The sequence below is a fragment of the Herpailurus yagouaroundi genome, unplaced genomic scaffold, assembly GCF_014898765.1.
Source record: "Herpailurus yagouaroundi ecotype Mexico unplaced genomic scaffold, PumYag 159, whole genome shotgun sequence".
NCBI classification, from domain to species: domain Eukaryota; kingdom Metazoa; phylum Chordata; class Mammalia; order Carnivora; family Felidae; genus Herpailurus; species Herpailurus yagouaroundi.
This window is the reverse complement of record NW_024412400.1, coordinates 21,214,842-21,240,963: the sequence shown is the minus strand read 5'-3', so window position 1 is coordinate 21,240,963 and position 26,122 is coordinate 21,214,842. Positions and strand designations below refer to the sequence as shown.

At 37.4% G+C, this 26,122-nt stretch overlaps 1 long non-coding RNA gene across 2 annotated transcripts; it reads left to right on the top strand.

Moving 5' to 3' along the window:
* The first annotated feature begins 3,111 nt into the window (after window positions 1–3,111).
* Window positions 3,112–24,312, top strand: LOC121033321 (uncharacterized). Of its 2 annotated transcripts, XR_005791832.1 has the most exons (4): window positions 3,112–3,305; window positions 6,790–6,917; window positions 9,198–9,304; window positions 24,178–24,312. It is a non-coding gene; the product is annotated as an uncharacterized LOC121033321 (long non-coding RNA). The 2 variants fall into 2 exon arrangements; XR_005791831.1 differs by lacking the exon at window positions 24,178–24,312 and having other exon boundaries at window positions 3,115–3,305; window positions 9,198–9,513.
* The last annotated feature ends 1,810 nt before the right edge of the window (window positions 24,313–26,122 follow it).

The window sequence follows — 26,122 nt, the reverse complement described above, 5'->3', positions numbered from 1 at the left end:
GTGCTGAATTAGCTCAGGCATTTCCTAGTTTTTAGATTCCAGGCATTAGCTTGACTGGGTCTCATGGTGGATGACTCTAAGGAAACTTTGGGGCTGTATGTGCCCATCTCCTGATCAGCCATTTGCTTTGGTACATTAGGACTTTAATAGAAACTGCCTAATGTGCAGGTAAAGTCAGCAAGAAATGAAATATAGGTCATTACTCAGTGGTATCAATTGAGCAGAGCAGCAAAATGTAAATCACCGAGAAATGGGGATGGTTCGTGCCATTTTGCACTTTGGAGTATGTCTGAGGACTTCCCGTGGCTGAGAGGTCCCAGGGTCCACTTTAGAAAGCTAAGGAGCAAATCTCTTCCCTGTAAGGGTCAACCTAATACCAGCAACTCCATACTCTAAAAAAGGGAAGTGAAGACATTGTATTTTTTCCCCTATTCACTGCAATTGTCTAGCCCTATCCTTTATGTACATACATTACAGTATGTGACCTTAAGCTTGCCACTCACGTCTCCACACCTCAGCTATTTAATTTATTCAATGAAAATGACATCTATCCTCCCTACTTGGGCATGATTATTTTAGAGCCTTAAATAAAATACACAAAAGGATTTGGGTAGCAGACCTTATTGCCTCACCCATAACTCTAGCATCTTCCCATATCTGAAACTCTGAAAACACTGGCTTCTTTTTTTTTCCCCCGGAAACCATGGAAAACCTCACTATCTATGTGCTCATGTGTGTGCATACACAGAACAGGGAGGATACTGAGGAACTAACAGCTCCAGGAGCAACTCTCAACCTTTGGCTCTCTAGAATTAATATATAAATACTCTAGTTGCCTTATACTTCAGATTGCCTAATTATGACGTCTGTGTTTTGTATCAATTTCCAGAGTCCAAGTAGGATTTAGCTCAACTTGTATGCTATGTCAGCTGGCTTAATAGCACACCTTCCACTGGCTGCTTTCCATGCCTTTTATCATGTCTCCACCTGTGTTATCTGAACTGCTCAAGCATACTACTGACAAATGAATCCTTGTCTCAAGATCGCTAATAAGGAGAACCCAAATGACAGCCTACACATTGCAAAGAGCCACCTGAATGGGGAATGATGATGTTATTATTTTGATAAATTAGAAACATAAAGCTGAAGAACTTTTAGTGTTTGGGGCTTTCCGGGGCGCAGAAGGAATGGATAAGTGAAGGGATCTGGGTGATAGCCTGAGGCAGGGTTAGAAATAGAGCAAGGCAGTGTTTGGCTGAGCCCAAGGATTAGCCTACGGGCAGAGCATCAGACTTCAGCGCAGAAAAAACACTTTTGAAACCCAGTAATGGTCTCTAGGTTCATAAATATATTTCCAGCAAAGGAAGGCGTGGTAGCAAATTGCACCTCAGACACATTCCAATATGTGGGAACATCCAGAGCCTAGAACTTTAGCCCTAAAAGGGATCTTACCAGCTCATACCAATTCACCTTTATAACCTGTTTTTCTGACACTTCCAACAGATTGATTTATAAAATGCCCCCGGAAAAAAATCAATCAATAATGATAGTACTAGATTATTACCCATACATTAAAATAAGAAGCCACGAGTTCATACTGATTAAAAAATTGAAAGAATGAATAAATGGTAGGTAATGTATGGTTCTGCTGAAAGCAGAATTCTAACTAATAAATTTAGAATATACAAAATACAATAGTCGCTTCAGTAAGGAATCATTTATGGATGCTAGGCAAAGCGTGATGAGAAATAAAATATTTACATAATTCCAAAGCATCTCCCCACATGATACTAAATACAAAAAGAAAGATAATAATTTACAGTGTAGAAATCTGGCAGATATCACCTTAGCTTCACCAGTAGTAAGACCTATGGGCATCATGAGTGTGAGATAAGCATGATGTCACAAGAAGGCACAGCAGAATTTTTGTGGCATTCTTAGCACAAATACATAGTCCTGAGAAAACATCAGACTAAAGCAAGAAGTACTTTACAAATTAACACTCCAGTACTCTGGAGAAATATCAAGGTTATGAAAGACAAAGGTCAATGAAAGAACCTTTCCAGATTAAAGGAAAATAGGAATCCAGGACAACAAAATGAATCCTCATCTTACATTAGATCCTGGGGCAGTACAAGAACATTGGTGGGTCAGTTGGCAAAACCAGTCTGTAGATCTAAATATTAATATTGTTATCAAGATTAATTTCCTGACTTTAATTATTAATTCTAGTTATATTTTAAAGAATCTAGGTAAAGGGTATAAGGGATTCTTTGTACTAGTTTTACAATTTTTTTTTTAATGTGTGTTTATTTTGAGAGAGAGAGAGAGAGAGAGAGAGAAGAGAGTGAATCCCAACCAGGCTCTGTCAGCACAGAGCCGGATTCAGGGCTTGAACTCACGAACTGTGAGATCATGACCTGAGCTGAAATCAGGAGTTGAATGCTTAACTGACTGAGCCACCCAGGTGCCCTCAATTCTCTTGAAGTCTAAAATTATTTCAAAATTACAAAAAAAAAAAACCCAAAAACTTCTAAAATACCACAGGCATATTCACTCAAGGTGATCCATACATTCATTAATCAGAAACATGTCAGCTCCAAATCTCAAAACTAAGGACCAAAGTTTAGAAATCATATATTATATAAATTAAACTTTGATATTAAATCAGAAACTGTTTCATAAAAATATTGTTGTCATTTGCTTTTTAAAAAATGCTTGTTTTATAGGAACACATTGGTGATGAGGACTCACAAAACCAATGTTTCTGTCTCTACCACTTGAGTATATATCATTGGATGTCTCTGTGTCCATTTCTTTCTCTGAAAAAAATAGAGATAATAATCATCTGCCCTCTGAGATCTTGCAAGCAATCGTAACAAAGAAAATCAAAGCAATTATAATGAAAACACTTGAAAACAGCCCTTGCTATCCTCTGTATACTCAGGTTCAATATTCCATTCTGAATTGAATATGTAAAAAAAAAAAAAAAGTATTTTCCTCTGAAAGTGAATTATTTTGAAATATGATTACATTTTTCAACAGGTTTCTTTTTATTGAAATTGGATTTTTTTAAACCCCAAACCTTTTCAGTTCTCAAGAGGCTGCCTTTTAATTATATCATCCCCTGATCTGGAGTCTTATTATTTGTTTAAATGTTATTGTTTGGACTTGAATTGATCGCTTCTGTTCAATTTCAGGGTGAGCATTTGCTGCAACACAGGGTGAATTTTTACTTCTATTGCCTTGAGGACATTCATTGGAAACATCATGTTGCACTTGATGGAGACTCTCCTGATGAAAAGGTTCACAAAAAAGAACAAATTAATTTTTGGTAACAATCAGTGGTACCATCCAATGCATTTTCCCATTTCCTTTACTTTTCATTCTCTTTCTTATTGTGCTCTAGCTTCCTGATTCTCTTCATGGAGAAAATACACTGTAATTTATTTCAAAAGAACTCCTATGGCTGCCTCCTGGTCTTAATTAAAACAGGGACCGTAGTTTATCTGGACTCCTAATCTAGCTACGAATGCTCAACAAAGAGCCTCAGAACCAGAGCTCAAACCACAGAAAAAAAAAATCAATCAAGAGGACTCTGTCCTGTTGCTAAAGAGAAATGGGACCCTCTGGCTCTGAGGAGACAATCCGCTATTCCAGTCAACTTCCTTTTCCTTTTTCTTTTTCTTCTCCAATGTTCTTTTCTTGGCTTTTAAATTGTATATTTACGTGTAATATATAATTTTAATTTTATATACACACACACTAATTTGAGATTTGTTTTCTTTGTTGTGTTGTGTCATTTCGACACAAAAGGTGTATTATAAATCCACTTGGAATGGCTAAATTATTTGTGAGTTTATTGTACAACAACTTTTCACTGCTCTTAGTCTTATTTAGCACCTAGGGGACTTCCTTTATAGTGCATGGAGATTGTAGAAATAAAATGCAGTGTTGTTATGACATTGTTCAGCATTGAATACATCAAGAACAGCCAAGCTGACCTGAAATGGCCAATTTGCCCGGCTCAGTTTGTCAGAGTGTTTTTGCAGGTTGCAAATTATCCGTTCAACTCAGAAAGCGTGTTTTCTCTCACAAATACGTGTTTGGTATCCCTATGCATTATTAACTATATGCCAAGTATTATTCTCCCTAAATTTTAGCTGCAAGACAATCAAATGACCTATGTTTTTGAAGAGTTTTCAATAAAAGGAAGCGACTATGAATTAAGAATATAAAGTCTAGCCTCTTTTTTTAATGAGTATAATTTATTGTCAGATTGGCTTACATACAACATCCAGTGCTTATCCCAACAAGTGCCCTCCTCAATGCCGGTTACCCATTTTCCCTCTCCCCCAGGCCCCATCCACCCTCAGTTTGTCCTCTGTATTTCATAGTCTCTTATGGTTTTCCTCCCTCCATCTCTGTTTGTCTCTATTTTTCCCCTTCCCTTCCCGCATGGTGTTCTGTTCAGTTTCTCAGGATCCACATATGAGTGGAAACATAGAATGTCTGTCCTTCTCTGACTGACTTCTTTCATTCAGCATAATACCTTCCAGTTCTCTACATGTTACTGCAAATGGCAGGATTTCATTCTTCCTCGCTGCCAAATAGTATTCCATTGAATATATAAACCACATCTTTATCCATTCATCAGTTGATGGACATTTAGACTCTTTCCATAATTTGGCTATTGTTGAAAGCACTGCTATAAACATTGGGGTACATGTGCCCCTGTGCATCAGCACTCCTGTATCTCTTGGGTAAATTCCTAGTATTGCTATTGCTGGGTCACAGGGTAGGTCTATTTTTAATTTTTTGAGGAACCTCCACACTGTTTTCCAGAATGGCTGCAACAGTCTGCATTCCCACCAGCAGTGCAAGAGGGTTTCCATTTCTCCACATCCTTGCCAGCATCTGTAGCTTCCTAATTTGTTCCTTTTAGCCACTCTGACCGGTGTGATAGCCTCTTACTATAACAAAGGGAGCACGTTATCATCTCCAGTGCACCCAAGCAGCTCTTAAATTATAATACTCAAGAGAAACGATCACTATTCCACATACACTACCCAGTGTCTACATAAAAGAATGTCTATGGCTAAATGACACAGTAGAAATAGCGCTTGTTGCCTGGAAATTCAGCTTATAATTAAAGACTTGTCTTTATTTTGTTTTCCCTGAAGAGCTAAAACCATCTTCAAAATACAGTAAGGGCCACTCTAAAATGCATATTGCTGGAGAACGTTTATGTATCTGAATGAACACTGTCATGAAAACACCCCAGGTGAGGTAGGAGAAATGGTGAAGAAGAATCACAAGAAAAGGAGGAGATGAACATAGAGATTCCAAAAATATGTCCAAGTAAAGCTATCAGTGGCTTCTCAAGTTTTCCTCAGGCCAAAGTTCCTTCATTTCTCAAATGGAGAAATGGAATAGTTTTTCTTTGACTTATAAATATTCTGAGGATGCAGGTTATTTGTGTAATGGCTCCCATTAAGATTCTTTCAATATGTCTTTCTGCTTGATTTTCATATAAGTGTGCCAACAGTACTACAGAAAGCTTCACAAAATTAAAATATTGTTACAGCTAAATGTTACAGGTATTACATTATAATTCATGATAAAAGGTTACTCATTAGTTCAAGTTTCTGTTAGCATAATCTTTCTGCCTTCATGAATAAGAAGTAACAATGTTTTTTGGTTTTCTAATAGTGAGTTAATTGTTCATTTTCCTAATATTAGCCCTTAAAAAAATGTAAAGAGTAGAGTGACAATATTGCTTCCTCCCTAGTTAAATAGAATAAGGACAGGGGCACCTGGGTGGCTCAGTCGGTTGAGCGTCCGACTTTGGCTCAGGTCATGATCTCGCCATTTGTGGGTTTGAGCCCCGCATCAGGCTCTGTGCTGACAGCTCGGAGCCTGGAGCCTGCTTTGAATTCTGTGTCTCCCTCTCTCTCTGTACCTGCCCCCCTCACACTCTGTCTCTGACTCCTTCCAAAATAAGTAAACGTTAAAAAATTTTTCAGTAGAATAAGGACAGAATGGCTACAAAGTTAGAGAAACTGGGTTCCAGATCCATCTTCTGTGTGCATATATGTTATTAATAAAGCAATTTCTTCTTTTTTTTTTTAATTTTTTTTTCAACGTTTATTTATTTTTGGGACAGAGAGAGACAGAGCATGAACGGGGGAGGGGCAGAGAGAGAGGGAGACACAGAATCGGAAACAGGCTCCAGGCTCCGAGCCATCAGCCCAGAGCCCGACGCGGGGCTCGAACTCACGGACCGCGAGATCGTGACCTGGCTGAAGTCGGACGCTTAACCGACTGCGCCACCCAGGCGCCCCTAAAGCAATTTCTTCTTACTGAACTTGTTTCCTAGCTGTAAGGTGGCGAAAATAATAATTAAACCTATCTCTAAGGATGTTGTGAGACTCGAATAGGATAGTATATGTGATCATACGTGAATACATTATTTAAGTGCAGGTTTTATCACAATAATCATCTTCAAATTTTTAAGACTTTGCTTATGAGGATATATGACCGGTATCCACCCATCCACTCCAAAAATACCAAAGGCTCTGAGGTTTTCTATTATTCTTCAGATATTTGCTTGCAATCCATGATACCAGTATAGATCTTTAAATATCCACGTATTATATTAACATTAAAAGCCATTAAAAAGAAGGAATATACTATAACATAGAGATGTCATTGGATATTGAAAGTTTAGGAAACCAAAGGTAACACTTTAATGTAACCTGATGATTTCTGTCTCCTCCTTCTCCTCAGGCATCTTTATGGTAAGATAATCTGGCATATAAGTGAATCCCACCGGCTCACAACTTTGTAAGGCGCTGAAGAGGATGAAGCTCCTTTTCCCTGGAAGACCAGTGTGTTTTTTTACAGAATGTCTAAAGGTGTGGACCTGGGGAAGATTTAAAAGGGCTGTGGGGAGAAGATGGGACTGAGTGGGCCCTGGGGTCTGGAGAGAGAAAGTTATACAGGACCCTCGTTTCAACAGCTAAGTCCGGAAGAGCTTCTGCATAATCTAAGGGAGCAAGTAATTTAGATTGAACTTCCACATAATCTCCACACTGTACTTTTCTGAGATTTCCCTAACCATCCAATGGAGGTTCTTCTGTAACTGGTCTGAGGAGGACAGAGGTCCAGGGAGGCCTGGAGAAGAGACAGACCTTACCTGTCTCTAATTTTCTCCAGAAAAGCAGTGACCACAAATGTGTCCACCCACACTCCTTGTGAGTGTCACTAGGCAGAAGCACCACCAACCACATGTGATCGGCCCCCCTCATATCTTAAACTTGATCTTGAACCATTCTCCTCTTGACCTACTGTGTTCTAGACATACCAACCTCCTGTTCCTTCTTAAAAAAACGAGATCCTTCCCATCTCGGAACTTCTACGTTTTCTGTTTTCTCAGCCCCAAACACTCTCTTTCACTATTCTTTACATAGTCTGTTTCTCCTCATTCATGAATTCTAAACAGATACATAGGCAGACTAGAGTGAGATCAGTAGTAGCCCCATGATTAACACCACGTGGTATAAAATAGAGTTGGCATTAACACTGACAAGAGAGGATGGACCGGTAAATAAGTGGTAGTAGGATATTTAGCCATAGAATTTGGAGAAAAATATTAGTTTCTAAAAATAAGTTCAGATGAATTAATACCAATATCCAAAATACACACATTAGAGAACGGAAAAATATATTTTTAAACTTAGAATCTTCTGAAACCAATACAAATCCTAAAATCCTTAATTACTCTATAAAAATTAAAATCCTTTTACAAAAAAAAGCATAGAAGTTAAAATGTCAGTGGCAGACCTGGAGAAAATATTTGTAACATAGAATTCAACAACCTTTCTTAATGTTCCCCTAAGCTTCTTCCTGATTCTAGGCCCTGACTTACTTGTTTTAGAGCATTTTCTTTAGAAAGCTTGTAAGTGCTTTCTGTGCCCCTTTGAGATATATGTAAATCTTTTTTTTCCCAGTATTTTTTTATGGTGGTAAAATACACATAACATCAAATTTGCCATCTTTACTATTTTAAGTGTACGATGAAGTGCTATTAAATATATTCATGATGTTGTGCAACCATCATCATCATCATCATATCCAACCCTTTTAATCTTGTGAAGATGAAACTCTGCACCCCAGACACTGACAACCACCATTCTACTTTTTTCTCTAGGATTTTGACTACGCTGAGTACCTCACATAAGTGGGAACGTACAGAATTTGTCTTTTTGTGACTCACTTGTACTTAGCATAATGTCATCAGGTTTTATCCATGTTACAACATATGTCAGAGTGTCCTTACTTTTTAAAGCTGAATAAAATTCCATTGTATGTGTATACACATTTTGCTCATCCTTTCAACTCTTGATGGACACTTGGGCTGCTTCCACATTTTCGCCATTGTGAATAATGCTGCTGTGAACATGAGTGTGCAAATATCTCTTCGAGAACCTGATTTCACTTCTTTTGGGTATATACCCAGAAGTGGAATTTTGAACCAGATGTAATTCTATTTTTAACTTTTTGAGGCACCACCATACTGCCTCTCCCTGAGAATACATGGTCACTTCCTAACTTTCCCCATAAATGCAACTGGTTTTGAATGTTCCAGTCTTTAATGTCTGGCTCCCCAAATGGGGGACAGGTAAAGACAATGAGGAAGAAGGGCACTGGCCCTTTAAATCTCCCAGAAGTTCAGTTGGGGTGGGGCGGGGGTGGGGGAGCGGGTCATAATAATGGCTGAAATGCAACAATGACCACAGCTTTTTTTTTGTCTGTACCTTTGTAACTGGAAGCTGCAGCCCGCAATTAAAGGATAGATCCAACTATTTGGAGAATAGGGTGCATTTTGTACATTCTGGTCTCCACAAGCTGTGTGTATGGAGTGGGTGCATAGCTGTGTGCCATGAGTAGGGCTAGGGCTAGGTAGCTGCTGCAGTGATAAGAGATGGGATTAAGCAAAATAAACCTTGATTTACCAATCATATCTTCCCCTAGAAGTGTCAGCAATCAGTAGGCTCTAAATTTCCGAAGCAGTTACACAGATAGATTGTGCCAGTGCAGTTATTGTCTAGCTGGTGAGATAGATGCCTGGTGCTTCCTACTCTGCCATCTTCCTATAATCTTCTCTGTAAAAATTTTAAAACATCTCTTGACAGCTTTATGACCCAAGAATACCTTTCTCAAGGACCCAGGAGCTACTTCTTCGAAATGCAATCTTCAAGCGAGACAGAACCCCATGTGTATCTCCAGTTTCTTTGGGAAGGTATGAGTCTCCCTCCTGTCAGAGCTCTATGAGAAAGCTTACTTTCTCCTGGGTAAAGCTAGTTAGTAAACACAGATGACCTGCGTTCTCTGTCTCACCCCCATACTTAGAACTTCCCTGCCCTTCAATTCCACAGAGTTGAGTTCATTCAGAGTTCTGGCCTCTACCCTATTGAAATGGCCTTGAATAAAGTCTTCCTTGTGTGTTTATTTTTGTCTGGTGCAATTTTCGCTTTGACACCAGAAAATGTAAAGAGCTAACACAGGTCAGGGGAAAAAGAAAAAAAGATAGCCAAGTTTTCAGTGGTGAAATAAATAATATATTCACATAAGAAAAATCTAAAATGGTCAAATAAACATATGAAATAATTCTTTAACCAATTTTTATATAAAAAAAACCCAAATATAACAATAATAAAATGTCAAACTTTAGCCAGTGTCCAGGCTTGGCAAGGGCATAAACAGAGGGAAATTCTCATAAATTACTTGTAGGAGTAGATTCTTAGTGTATATGTGTGTGTTTTAGCATCCAACAGCATGATAAATGGTTCTCCACCCCTTCACTTTCAATCTGCAGGTATCCACAGGTCTAAAATGAGTCTCTTGTAGATAGCATGTAGATGCATCTTGTTTTTTGTTTTTGTTTTTAATCTATTCTGATACCCTGTCTTTTGATTGGGCCATTTAGTTCATTTACATTCAGAGTGATTATTGAAAGATACGAACTTAGTTTCACTGTGTTATCTGTAGGTTTTGTGTTTGTGGCAATGTCTCTGGTCCTTTGTAGTCTTTGCTGCTTTCCACTCACAGAGCAGAAGGAAGCAGAGGATCTCCTGCAGGGCTGGTTTAGTGGTCATGAACTCCTTTAGCTTCAGTTTGTCTGGGAAAGACTTTATCTCTCCTTCTATTCTGAACGACACCCTTGTGGGATAAAGGACTCTTGGCTGCATATTTTTCCTATTCAGCACATTGAATATTTCCTGCCAGTCTCTTCTGGCCTGTAAAGTTTCAGTGGACAGGTCTACTACTACCCTTATGTGTCTACCTTTGTAAGTCAAGACCTGTTTGTCCCTAGCTGCTCTCAGAATTCTCTCTTGATCTTTGTATTTTGCCAGTTTCACTATGATATGTCATGGTGTTTACCTGTTTTTGTTGATTTTGAAAGGAGTTCTGTATGCCTCTTAGACTTGGATGTCTCTTTCCTTCCCCAGATTAGGAAAGCTCTCAGCTATAATTTGTTCAAATAAACCTTCTGGCTCATTCTGTCTTCTTTTTCTGGAATGCCTATGATATGGATATTATTTCATTTCATTGAATCACTTAGGTCTCTAATTCTCCCCTCGAGGTCTAGTAATTTCCTTTCCTTCTTTTTTTCTTTTTCAGCTTCATCATTTTCCATAATTTTATCTTCTATTTCACCTATTCTTTCCTCTGCTTCTTCCATCCTTGCTGTCGCTGCACCTACACCTAGTTTATTTTACACCTATTTACAACATTTCTTAATTCATCGTGACTATTTCTTAGGTATTTGATCTCCACAGCAATAGAGTCTCTGCTATCTTCTATGCTTTTTTCAAATCCAGCTATTAGTCTTAAGATTGTTATTCTAAATTGTTCAGATATATTGTTTATATCTGTTTTGACCAATTCTCTGGCTGTCCTTTCTTCCTGGAATTTCTTTTGAAGAGAATTCTTCCATTTTGTCATTTTGGCCTGGTTTGTGTCTTTTATGTGTTTTAATAGCTTGCTATGTATCCTGCACCTGTGAGAACTACTATATTAAAAAGGGGTCATACACTGTCCAGGACCTGGCACTTCAGGAAGTGTTTTTGGAGTGTGTTGCATGCACTCTCTTTTTGCATATTTGGCTGCCCTCTCCCACTGGTCAGTCCTCTGAAAATCTCCTCCTTACTCATAGTGGTGGATTGTTTGTATCTTCCACCAGGTGTGATTTGATTTGTTCATTGAAATAACCACGGAAAAAAAAGAAAGGGGGGGGGGGGGACATTATCCCATACAAAGAGAAAGATGAAAGGGGTGAAAAAAAAAGACCAGACAGAGAATCAAAGAAACTATAAGGCTTAAGCCAGAGAGAGAGAGAGAGAGAGACAGAGACAGAGAGACAGAGAGAAATAAAGAAGAAAGATACAGAAGAGGTGTTAAAAGAATAAAAATCCCTGATTAAACAAACAACCAGAACAGAGAAAGAAAAAAAATATATATATATGATATATATATATATATATCATATATATATAAATTTATATATAGATAAATAGATATAATAGCCTTATATGTAGATATCTATATAAACTTATATATTGATATATAGATATTTATATATAGATACATGTATATATGTGTGTGTGTATATATATATATATATATATATACACAGTGTGTGTATATATAGATATAGATATATAGATACAGATATAGAAATACAATAAGAATTGATCAAAAATCAAATCAGAAACTATGAGCCTGATTCCAAAGGTTGGGGGGGAAGAGGAGGGTAGAAAGAAACAGAAGGGAAAAGAGAACAGAAGGGAAGAAAATAAAAAGCAAAACCAAATAATATAAACATACAAAATCTCAGACAGTTGTCTGTTGGTGCCTGGGATCGGTGGCTGTGCTGGTCTGGAGGAGGCGAGGCCATCTGGCTTGCTCAGTGTAAATTACCAGGAACAGACGGGCAGGGTTGGGTGTAAGTGGGTCCCACTTCCACTGGGGGCCGCTGTTCTCTTCTGGTGTTGGTGTTGGGGAGGAAAATGGTGACACTCCAATTTCTCTTCCCCAGACTTGGTGTTTCAAACCAGCTGTTCAGGCAGTCCTCACAGAGTAGTGCAGGTGGTCAGCTTGCCCTGCTCCACTGTCTCCCTCACCACCTAGGCCCTTGGCTGGGATGCAAAATGCACCGTCTTAAAGGATCCCACACCACACAAATCCAGTTCTGGGGTAGCACCACTCCACCCAGTTGACAAGGGGCCTTTGGCTGGCACCTGCAGGGTCTTTTGTCCTTGGGGGGCAATATACCCTCTTCACACAGTACTCAAGGGAGGGGGTCCTATTCTCTCCCTGTGCACCTCCAAGATAACTACCTAGCCCTGGAGCTGGTGCACACACTTGGAAAGCTTTGGTCTGGACAAAGTCTCGCAACCCTGAAAACAATCCTTAGCTGTTGAGGCTGTTTGCAAAGTAGCGACTGGCTCCCTCTGTATTTCTCATCCCCAGTCTGTGGTCCGGAGAGGTTTTTCTCTTGTCCAAATACATCTGAAGGTATCCTCATGTCTAAAATGACTCTCTTGTACACCACAAATAGATGGAAAACCCAATAGACTCCACCAAAAGTCTGCTAGAACTGATACATAAATTCAGCAAAGTCGCAGGATACAAAATTAATGTACAGAAATCAGTTGCATTCTTATACACTAATAATGAAGCAACAGAAAGACAAATAAACAAACTGATCCCATTCACAATTGCACCAAGAATCATAAAATACCTAGGAATAAACCTAACCAAAGATGTACAAGATCTGTATGCTGAAAACTATAGAAAGCTTATGAAGGAAATTGAAGAAGATACAAAGAATTGGAAAAACATTCCGTGCCCATGGATTGGAAGAATAAATATTTTTGAAATGTCAATATTACCCAAAGCAATCTACACATTCAATGCAGTCCCAATCAAAATTGCACCAGCATTATTCTCAAAGCTAGAGCAAGCAATCCTAAAATTTGTATGGAACCACGAAAGGCCCCGAATGGCCAAAGTAACTTTGAAGAACAAGACCAAAGCAGGAGGCATCACAGTCCCAGACTTTAGCCTCTACTACAAAGCTGTAATTATCAAGATAGCATGGTTTTGGCACAAAAACAGACACATAGACCAATGGAATAGAATAGAGACTCCAGAATTGGACCCACAAATGTATGGCCAACTAATCTTTGACAAAGCAGGAAAGAATATCCAATGGAAAAAAAGACGGTTTCTTTAACAAATGAACTATTTGGGACATCATGAAGATAAAAAGCTTCTGCACTGCAAAGGAAACAATCAACAAAACTAAAAGGCAACCGATGGAATGGGAAAAGATATTTGCAAATGGCATATAGGACAAAGGGCTAGTATAAAATCTATAAATCTATAAAGAACTCACCAAACTCCACACCTGAAAAACAAATAATCCAGTGAAGAAATGGGCAGAAGACATGAATAGACACTTCTCTAAAGAAGACATCCAGATGGCCAACAGGCACATGAGAAGATGCTCAACATCACTCCTCATCAGGGAACTACAAATCAAAACCACACTCAGATATCACCTCACGCCAGTCAGAGTGGCTAAAATGAACAACTCAGGGGACTATAGATGCTGGAGAGGATGTGGAGAAACCAGAACCCTCTTGCACTGTTGGTGGGAATGCAAAATGGTTCACCTGCTCTGGAAAACAGTGTGGAGGTTCCTCAAAAAATTAAAAATAGATCTACCCTATGACCCAGCAATAGCACTGCTAGGAATTTACCCAAGGGATATAGGAGTGCTGATTCATAGGGACACTTGTACCCCAATGTTTATAGCAGCACTTTCAACAATAGCCAAATTATGGAAAGAGCCTAAATGTCCATCAACTGACAAATGGATAAAGAAGATGTGGATTATATATATGATGGAATACTACTTGGCAATGAGAAAGAATGAAATCTGGCCATTTGTAGCAACATGGATGGAACTGGAGAGTGTTATGCTAGGTGAAATAAGTCAGACAGAGAAAGACAGATACCATACATTTTCACTTATATGTGGGTGCTGAGAAACTCAACAGAAGACGAGAGGGGAGGATAAGGGGGGAAAAAGTTACAGAGAGGGAAGCAGGCAAACCATAAGAGACTCTTAAATCCTGAGAATAAACTGAGGGTTGAAGGGGGGTGGGAGGGAGGGGAGGGTGGGTGATGGGTATTGAGGAGGGCGCCTTTTGGGATGAGCACTGGGTGTTGTATGGAAACTAATTTGACAATAAATTACATTAAAAAAAAACAACAAATACAGTACCACACTTCCACAGCTTCTCTTTCTCCTCCTTTTGTCTCTCCACCACAGGGGTTCCTCCCCGTTGCCACCCCTCCCCATGTCTACACCGCCCATTTTCTCTCCCAGTTTGCATATATGCACCCAGCTGTCCCACCAAGCTGTCTCTTTCCACCTGCAGAGATTTTTCTGTCACTCTGCAGCCTGTATTCTTGGTATTCCAAGTGTTCTGACCTCAATATAGCTGTGTTTGAGGGACAAGGGAAATTCTAGTCCCCCTAATTCTCTTCCGTCTTTACTTCTTTTGCTATATGCGTGTTTTTAAAGACTGGTTAGTATCCATTGAAATTTAAAATGGGCATGACTTTTTGTCCCAGGAAATAGAATTTCTAGTTATTTGTCATAAAGAATTTCTTGCTAATTAACTATTTAAAAGAATAATAAAAATAATTAAATTTTTAATGAGAAATTACTTAGATTTTAATGATGAAAATTAAGTTTCAGAAGGCAAGTCTTTCCTAAATGGAGAAATGCCTAAACAGAAATGCAGTACACAAAATGTTAACCATGGTAGATTTAAGGAATTAATTTTTATTATATTCTTTGTATATATTTTTATTTTTTCCTTAATTTGTCCTACAGTCAAAAACATTAATAAATCGAGCAAAAGTATACCATTAAAAATTGCTGATAGTATTGTCATATCAAAATGTAAACCCTCACTTTGGTACAGACCGTTGACCATTACTCTACAGTAACCTCCCAGAAATGAATGGTTTCTCTGAGTGATTTAACATCTTAAATGTAACACTTGAAAAACAAGATGTCCCATCCACTTTCTTTACCTCACGTCTGGGGCAACAGAGACAAAGAGGAAGAACGTACCTTCAAAATCGTGTTCAACCTTATTTTTGCATCAGGATCATTGCTTAAAAAGATTCCCCAATCTCACCTTTGCTTCTTCTCCTTTTGAAGGCCTGTTATTGCTGGCTGGGAAGTTGCCCACCAGCACGTACAAGCTCAGCATTCAGAAATAAGTAGCATCTTTCTAAATATTGCAGGTACATCTGATGAAGGGTGGGTGTTTGTTTCATCTTTGGCATGTGCTGACTTTCATCTGCTTCTCTCTCCTGAGACGTAGGGATGCCTGCAGCCTGGAAAGCACAAGGCACATGGTGGACACCCTGATAAATATTAAATGATGATGATGGTAATGACAGAGCAGCGCCCCGTCTTTGCAGCTGTGTAATTCCTCCCTTACATTGTGTGCCTCCTCAGACAGCTGTCACATCCTTGCTTTCAGAGGCAGAGATTCCTTGCCAAATTAAAGCTTGAGAGGAACACATTACATCCTCACGTCATTGTGGAAGTGTGAGATGTGGATGCCTATAGCCATCCACGTCACTCAGAGACACATCTATTTGATAAATACTGTCTCAAGAGCCAATTCAGATCGACTAGCTGACCAATTCAATCAATCGTACAGATACCTGATCCAGAGAGTTTATATGATGCCCAAACTGCTGGCCAATTCCAGGGGGGGAAAAAGCCCAGCCCATTTGAGACTTTTCAGGACGTTTTAGTTACTAGTATTAATTTAATAATCATGCATTGTTAGCTAAACTTTTTTAGACATGCTATTTAATGAATTTATTTAGCAAGGGCCTGAGTATATATTATTGTCAATACCAGCATTGATTTTTAAGGAATTAAGGAATACTGCTGAGACCTACAATTTGCTTGATGTCATATTAAGTACTTTTCGTGTATTTTCTTGTTTAATACTCAAGCAAAACACCCCAGAGGTAGATACCAATACTGTACTTTTGTACACTTGGAAAAACTGGGGCCAAGAAAATGTTAAGTGGTTTGCCTTGGGTCACATGTAAGTAGGAGCAGTCCAGTTCAGTTCCCCATGATTCCATAGTCTTCATAAGTTTTGGGGGAATACTTTTAGATGGAAAGAACACCTTCACGATAATATCCATTCACTTATATGTTTTTAAATTGTGTACGAAGTATCTTTTGTTCAAAGTCTAATAAGAAATAAGCATAGCCAAAGAAAAATTTCAAGTTCATGTGCTTCAAGCTAGCAATTCTACCTCTTCCAACCATTTTTAAAGTGGCAATTCTATTCAAATTACAGTAAAACTACAGATAAGAAAATGCCCATGTGCAATAATAAAGGGATGATTTAAAATTACAGAATGGGATATTCTTCAACTATTAAAATTGAGTATTATAAAGACTAATAGACTCAAAATGCTGACTATACAACAGAAAATAAGAAAAAGAACATTGCTGTATAAGCTGGCTGACAGCATAATAAAAAAAAATGAATAGGAAGTAAAACTAAAAATCTACAACGAAATGTGTATTAAGATTATGGGTGTGTTAAGATTATGGGTATATTTCCTTTTTGTTTCAGTAGTTTCTAAAAATGTGTTATGTTAATTTTATAATTGAAAACATTTAAAAAAGAGATCCACTATCAAATCAGATTCTTTATTCTAAATGGTGGTCATATTAAATTATGATAATGAATGTTTTAGTTAATCATGTATATATTTTTTCTTTCTCAAATAGTTAATTCAGCAAAAAGAACAGTTCTGATGTATCAAAAGACTTTTTAAAAAAACATACTTTGCTAACTCACTGACCAGATTTGTTTGTATAACGTATTTTCTTTGATCACACATTTCCAAATATGCTTACTACAAATTTATTTTTTTAAAGGAATAAAATTTTAGGAATTTTTATTATGATTTATGCAATTTCTGATTTACATGGTTTACCGGTGCTTTATGTTTTAATTAACTCACCATCGCTAGCACATTGAAATTATATTTTAGACCACTAATTGAAAAAAGTTGTCAATTTCTGCACTTAGTCATGCAGCTATAAATTTCATTGTCTCCTTCATGAGATTAAGGAGTGTCCAATTATGGCAATGATTTTAATCCATGAATTCATGAGGCATTTCCTAAGCTTTCCTTAGTTTCTACTAAATTGCATAATAAACTAGATTGTAAAGGCAAGCCACATCATGAAGAAAAATAATTATCGCCTTGTCTTGAGAATGGAAACATTTTCGTGTAAAAGCTCCTTATGAAGGGAAGTGGGGAGGGCCTGCTGTGAATCCTTGGCCTGCAAAGTCAGGCCCCCAGATAAGTGCCCTGAAAGTTAATAGGGCAGGCAACAGAGAACAGACAGGTCTTTGTGAAGAAAAGGGGCTGTCAAAATTCCATCTTTGTCATAAATAATTTTTTTAAGAATGTTTAATTCTATCTTTAAATGCTTGCAACTTCTGATATTAATTCCTGTCTAAAACAACACCTACACGAAAGCCTTTAAGCTAGAGTTACTTATTTATTTATTTATTTATTTATTTATTTATTTATTTATTTATTTTCAACGTTTATTTATTTTTGGGAGAGAGAGAGACAGAGCATGAACGGGGGAGGGGCAGAGAGAAAGGGAGGCACAGAATCGGAAACAGGCTCCAGGCTCTGAGCCATCAGCCCAGAGCCTGATGCGGGGCTCGAACTCACGGACCGCGAGATCGTGACCTGGCTGAAGTCGGACGCTTAACCGACTGCGCCACCCAGGCCGCCCCAGAGTTACTTATTTAAATTAAGCACTTAGACTATGCAAGAAACTATTTTATTACTCAAACTGGAAAAATAAATTCTATTCTTGACTTCCCAGGATTAGATGAGCTCTTTCTATTTGTCCATCTATCTATCTATCTATCTATCTATCCATCTCTCTAGTTGCTATTTTACTTCTGAGTGTTCTCTTACTTTCCCCATTTACATATTGGGGGAAAAAAGCATATTCCTTCTTTAAATACCAAAAAGGCATAATATTTTGTGTAATGGGAATTATTTATCTTCAACCTTCAAGCTACTAATTTCTTTAAAAAAAGAACTTAAAAAAATGTTTACATTAAGTCATTTGCTCAGCTGCAAATGCCAAAACAAGGATTCAAATGTATTTTAATTGTTTCATCTCATAGTCCTTACAATACTCTTAGAAAGAGGTACTGTCTTTTGAGAATGGTTTTGTGGGAAAAACAATCTTGCTTTGCCATTCTGAGGTTTGACTATTAGCATAAATATTGCTATGAAAAAAATTAATAGGAGCTGAATGCTTTATAAACATAGTGGATGGATTTATCATTCTATTCAGCGATGATCGTTTATACTACCCCACTGCTGATTTAAAATGCAATGGTTGAGATGTAGGCAAAGACAAAATTGAGTTATATCAAGGTGCTGTGTGTCACTGTGCTGGCCAGGGTATCTAATGTAATTTGTCTGTTATAGTGTTTGTGAAATGTTCCATCTGGCACAATATGCCTCTAAGACAGAAGGTGTTGGCATATTAAAGATGCAAGCATCTCACATATGACTATTTACCCATTTATTATTTCAGCAGAAAGGAAGACAACCTTTTGAAAACAGTGAAGAGATTAGCAAACACAGACATTTGATTCAGATATAAATTTGAGGATTACTGCATTCACAATACATCAAGATATTTCAAAGGGGATTTTGTTTGGAAGCTAAAAACAAATAAATCCCAGAGATTTTTGTTCTTTTTGTGCATGGAAATTATACTTTTTACTTTGCTTGGCTGGTTTTCATTTTAAGAGAAAGGGATTTTTAATTTTTTTTTAAATCTTTAATTTTGAGAGAGAGAGAGAGAGACAGAGTGTGAGCAGGGGAGGAACAGAGAGAGGGAGGCACATATCAGGCTCCAGGCTCTGGGTTGTCAGCATAAGAGCCCGACACGGAACTCCAACTCATGAACCACAAGTTCATGACCTGAGCCAAAGTCAGAAGCTTAACCAACGGAGCCACCCAGGTGCTCCAGAGAGAAAGGGATTTTTTCAAAGAAAACTTGTAATGTCACAACAAGGCATGATATGTTAACAGGGCAAATTTTCAGGCAAAGGCCAAGAAAGAAAAACACTGCATTACACATCTAGCTCTTTCATTAAAAACGAAAGAATCACTTGATGGCCGTTGATTACATTTCATGGATCTTTTAACAAATTGCAGTGAATGCTATCTTACCATGCATCACTACTGCCAATTAACTTGGCACTTTTTGAAAATAATAAGTTTCAGAATGGGAATATATACAGCTGAAAGGAGGGGACGCCGACATTCGACTGAAGGAGAGAAGAATGGGGTGTGCTATTTTACATACTGGGGATAACAGACGTGTTGAAACTAAAAGGACATTCACATCCTCTATCATATTGACTTGTAACGATCAATATTTGAGAGAAAATTATGTAGGAGATACCCAACCTGGCACCTCACACCCATCATCACCTCGTTTAATCTTCAACACAAGTCTTATGAGGATGCTGTTATCCCATTTTGTCTATGAGGAAATCGAAGTTAAAAGAAGTTAAGCAATTACTCAAGCTTGGCTTTACCCCAAGGACGATCTGACTCCAAATCCTGTGTCCTTTCGATGGAGATTCCCTGACCTGGAATATTCCAGAGAGAAGTCCCCCTATGGGAGTATTGTGATAATGCACAATTAAAATTACGCTAAATCCCATTAGAAGCTCTATGGTTGCCTTTCACGGTTTATTCCATTTTCCTTCCCTTAGGTGAGATTTGGAGAATTCATCAAACACAAATCTGGCTGAAATGCAGCCCAGCAGACCTACACTTCCTGCACTTCTTTTCTGTCTGAACCTCAATGCCTCTGCACCTGGAGGTTGCACTTCTGTGTCTTTTTATAACATAAAACAAAACATTTTCCATATTGACTTCCTTTTCCTCTCTGCCAAAGTGCTGTTCCTTTTAAACATTTCCATTGTTGACAAAACCCCCTTCTGACAAGAAAGTTGGCCTCCTCCCTCCTTTTGGGTGTTTCATGTCTTTTTTACTATCAACTCCTGCCATTTCTGACCCAGTACATTTCACAGAAAAGTAGCTGCTTTTTCAGACCTACACTAAAAGGGAAGCACTTTTAATTTCAGATATTTTTGTTAAGTGCCTTCTTTTCCTTGTAGGTCCTTCCTTGACATCAATCATCCTCCTGTCTGTAACACACCAGGTCTCACTCTATAAGAACAATAAGAAAAATACCTTACACAATCAGAACCATACTCCTTAGACACTATTGCCTTAATCTACTTCTCTGAAATAATAGTTTCAACTGCCTCTCAAATCAAACGAAAATTCCATGACATGGCCTTTCAATTTCTTCACAAACTGATAAATTAACCCCACCATTCTATATTGGCTATATTAATATCTCCACGTATAAATTGTTTGATCTTCTGCAAGATAAACCCTACCTGCCTTTTCCTGAACAATATGTATATATTGATGTATACATACACATATACCTATGTACCATGGTATATAGATGTGTGTATATGTTTTACATTATTATGTAATAATCTTTCTAATGTAGGTATTCATGGTGTGGAAATCCTTATTACTGTCAACGTCAGTGTTAATATTAGCTAATAATTATTAGTTTTACCTTCTACTGAATTTTATGTAGGTTGAGTCAGAATGTACATTGTTTTATATCTGACTTCTTTCTCTTAATGCTTTTGAGATACACTCATGTTTTACATACATCATTTGTTCATTTTATTTATGGCTGAGGAGTGGTCCATTGTGTGAATATAGCACAATTTCTTTATTCATTCATCTGTTGATGGATATTTGGATTTTTCCAGTTATTTTAGATTATTAAAAACCTTTGTGAACATAGGTTTTTCTCACTGAATTAAAAAAATGACCGGAAAAGTTACTTTGCTCTTTGACTTTCTTCCCACCAGGAACTCAGGTTTAACCTCTCCTTATTAAGCTATCTTCTTCTGCTAGATTTCAATTACCATGAGGAAAAGGATTATATCCTTTTCTCCAGCACATGACACATGTAATATCTTCCAGTAAGTATTAGATGAATTAAACATTGTCAGACTGCTGTTTAAGATAGTTTCTCCAAGAATCCTGTTTTGATACACAAAACCAACCTCTTAGCACTCATGAACATCCTTCTATATTCTGTCCTTTCTGCGACTTTTGTCTGAGGTTCTCTGGGTTTGTATGTTTCTCTTGACCTTCTTAGATATCCTGGTTTGTATTTCCTTTGTGACGCTCAGGGACAGCCACACGGCCATTGCCCTCTAAATATGGGTGGCTGGTTCATCAGCCTAATCCCGAAATGTAACACACACACACACACACACACACATGCACGCACACACACACACTAGAAACTCTAGGCTGAAGACTCACCTCAGGGAAGAAATCTGGAATAACTGTTCATCCAGATTCATCTCTTTGTGAAATTATCTCCCTGAAGGAAAAGGGTAAAATATGAGGGAGCAGGGAAAAGTCCAATCAGGATCTGCATTGCCAGTGCAAAGCCAACATAGGGCCCGAACCCACAAACCATGAGGTCGTGACCTGAGACAAAATCAAGAATTGGACACTCAACCGACTGAGCCACCAGGCACCCCAGAACACACAAATAGTTCTTAAATTTTAGTGTGCAAAAGTGCCAGGAGATGTGTGGAAAATTCATATTCCCAAGGCTTACGTTCAAGTATTCTAAGTAAGTAACTATGGGACAGTAACTATGGGACAGTACATTTTAAATAAATGTACCAGGTGACTCAGAGACAGATTTGTAAACTTTTGCTGCCCAAAGTGCGGTCCTTGAACCAGCAACATCAGCATCATCTGTAAGCCTTATTAGAAATGTAGTATCTTGGGGTCCTCTCTAAACCTTCATTATCAGAATGTACATTGTAAGAAAATTCCGAGATGATTCCAGTGCTTCAGGTACACAGCACACTGTGAGAAATGCTGGCTATACAAACCAAGTAGCGATGGTGATCCCTCTGACTGTTGGTTATTTTTCCCTAGAAGATTCTAATTACATGGTAGCAAAATATAAAAACAGAAACAGACAACATTTAGCGTTTGTTAAGCACTCACCGTGTGCCAACCCCACTCTGTATGGTTCCCGTGATGCTTTTATTTCACAGTTCTGATAACTGGGAAGTATTGCAGGCTGTAAGAGAGAGCACATCCTTGGGGGACTAGACAGTCCTGGGTTTGAATCTCGATGTTTTTTTTTACCTGCTAAGAACATAACCTTGGCATGCTTTGTAATGTTTCTAATTATTAGCATGGCTCCTTTAGAAATAATGCTCCACTGCAGCTTTTGGTGAGAAGTAAAAGACCCCCGAGTGACGTAGAGCATGTTAAGTAGTTGGTTCTCTCATTTCTGGACATAAATAAAATGTATGTACACTCCCCATTTCCCTGACCTCCATGCAGTGCCGATCTGTTATAATTCTATTTGTTCTTTTAATAGTTCACTTCAAATTTAAATATGTTTATTTTCATCACAGTAAATTTTTTCACATGTTCAGGGTGCATTTTTTCTCTCATTCAGTCAAAGAACATTCGATCATTCTGCCCTGCCTTTAGAGTATTAAAAAGAATGAGAGATAACTTGACAAAATAATTCTGAGACCACAATTCCACAGTGACTGACCTGTAATAATATTATATAGCACTAACTCAGCCATTGTTCCAAATATATATTGTGTACCTTCCAAACTAGACGGAGGCAGATACGGAGTCTCTTTTCATTAGTCATCTTGCTGCAACAACTCATAAGTGTGAAAGGCAGCAACAGGACTGTACTCACATCTTTAGGATATGAAAGTTATTAAGAACTTGAATCTGAATTAATGCGTAAAGAACCATGTACATAATTAAATTATTTGCTAATATGACTCTGAAATTTCCATGACCACCTGCCCTCCTTCTTGCAGGAAACCAAGTTATATTTCTTACAATCTGGGGCTCTGTTCGTACATCTGTTGTTGAAACTATTTATCTCACTTAAGACAGAGACCGTAACTTACGTGTTTTTCTACAGCAAGTAACATTCTACCTGGTACAGAAAAAGTCCTCAAGAGGTATTTGTTGTACTGAACTAACCACAGGAAGACAAGATATAGGAATTGAGATTTCCTGACTCAAAAAGGAAAAATGCAGTATTGAAATATATGATTCCTCTCTATCACAGCTTTATGACATATAGAAATAGTTTATTAATATTGAAGGATTATTCTTCATTTCTACTAAGGATAAAATGGTTTTACCGTTACCCATAGAAGAATTTTCATGAATTGAATAAGCACCTTCTGACCAAAACATGTGAGACAATAGAACACATCCACTAGAGAGATCAGAGAACCTTGTTTCAGAGTTAAAACAAAAATAAAAACACATATATACATATGCGTGTACATACACATATATAAAGGTAGTTTAGGCAGAGTGTAATATTTTCTGGAGAACGATGAAATGAGTGATTTCTCTTAAAATGATACTAAAATACATACTGAAATAATTTGGAAAATTAAATATATAAAATTATTTGTGCCCCCCTACACCCCAATCATAGACCACCAGAGACAGCCACTGGACCAAGTTGTGTCTTCATAGTGTTTAATTACACACTGTGAAATCTCAAATTCTATCCATGGCCCAATTCCTTCTTCTCTTCATTACTATCTTGTCTTACTCATGATATGATCCCTGCCATTATCTGTGACATACGGTATTGGTTTGTTGTAAATTTGAAACTCAAAAATGTCATTTACAATGGCATAAGAAAAATGAAAGCTTGTAAGAATGAACGTAACAAAATATATGTGAGACCATTAGCTAAAATTTGCATAGTTTTCCTGAGATATTTAAAAGTAATGTTTTACAGTAGACAAACCCAATATAGTAAAATTGTCAATTTTTTTTCAAATTGATCTATAGATCTGATAAAATTGCAAAGCAAACTCTCACTAGTAGATTTCAAAGAATTTGACAAACTTATTCTAGATTTATGGGATAGAAAAGAGCTAAGAAAAGTCAAGACACTGATGAAGAAGAATCATCAGGTAAGATTTTTAATAGTAATTAAAACAGTGTGGTATTGGCACAGAATTGACCAAAGGGACAGAGAGCAACCAGAAACAGATTCAAACATGGAAACCTATTTTATGATGTGGCTAGTAATGAAAATCAGTGAGAAAATGTTAAAATATTCAAAGCATAGTGCCGGAACAATTTTTTTTTTTTTTAGTTGAAGTGTAGTTGACATAGAATATTGTATTAGTTTCAGGCATACAACAAAGTGATTCAACGTTTATACACACAACAAAGTGGTCACCACACTAAATCTAGCTACAGTCGAACACCATACAAAATGGTTTGACTATTATTAACCGTAGTCTCTATGCTGTACATTGCATCCGTGTCTTATTTATTTTATAACTGGAATTTTACACCTTTTAACCGCCTTACCCTATTTCTCCTCCCTCTCCTGGCAACTACCAGATTGCTGTCTATTATCTATGCATCTGTTTCTGTTTTGGTTTATTTCTTTTGCTTTTTAAATTCTACATATAAGTGAAATTGTATGGTATTATTAATAACACATTTGTTACAAAGCTGTTATAAATGAAAAGCACTGTATTATTTGTATGGCAGAAAAATTAAAATATATTCCTAATATTATATGCAAAAAATAATTTCAGCTTAATCAAAGACAGACTTAAAAAGGCAAATTTTTTAAACCTTTAGAATAAACTATAGGATAATTGTTGTTCAACTCTGAATGTTATAGGACTTACTAAACAATATACGACAAGGCATAAAGGACACAAAGAGAAAGATTGAGAAAATTGATGATAATAAAATTATGAATGTCTACTCATTAGAGTACAGTATTTAGAGAATATAAAGAAAACCCATTTAATAGGAGAAGACATTTGCAACATATTAACTGACAAAATTTACAATCACTACAAATCAGTAGGAACGTGTGGAAATAATTTCTTTCAATGTGCATAAGACTTGAACAAGCTCTTTAGAAAAGAACAAATACAAGTTACCATTAAATATCTGGAAAGATGTGTGACCTCATTGGTAATTAGAACAATACAGGAAAATCCACAATAAATGACCATGTCACAGACGCAAAATTAGCAAAAGCTAAAAATTCTGGAGTAATTAGTGTCGGCGAGCATGTAGAGCAATGGGAAGTCCTGTATCTTATCGATTGAAAATTTGCTCAATTTCTAGCCCAGCATCTGTCAAAAAGAAGCTATTCCACAGAGACACCAGGAGGTATGTGTAAGAATCTGTAGCATTGCTGTTCATAACAAGAGGAAGAAAAAACACCTAGAAATTGTTCCACAGTAAAATGGATATAGAAAGCATGGGATAGTCACAAAGAGAATACCATAATGAAACTCAATCATAGGCAGCTACTTTATCAGCAAACAAATAAAAAACGGTTGTTATAGAGGATGATGCCATTATTCTATTTATGTAAAGTTTAAAAAAATGCAACTAGGGAATTTATTCAAAGATGCATATATGTGCAGAAAACTATTAAGAGTGAATCATTAGCACAACACTCAGAAAAAGGAACTCTGTTGATGGGAGAGGTAGAGGGCAAGACTGGGAAATGACTCAGGTTTTCACTGGTGTTGGTAACGGTCTAATGCATGGAGGATACTTTGATGTCTATTCTTGGTAGTATATCCATTGTATACACTCTTGTGAGACATATTGCACATTTTTAAAATTCCTTTTTAAAAATGCACAGAAGTCAGATGCTATTTGGATGCAAAAATCCCCTGACAACTATTGGAGTCGTTTAGGGAAGAGATGGTGGTGTCCTGTCTCGGTGGAGACAGAAAAGAATCATTGA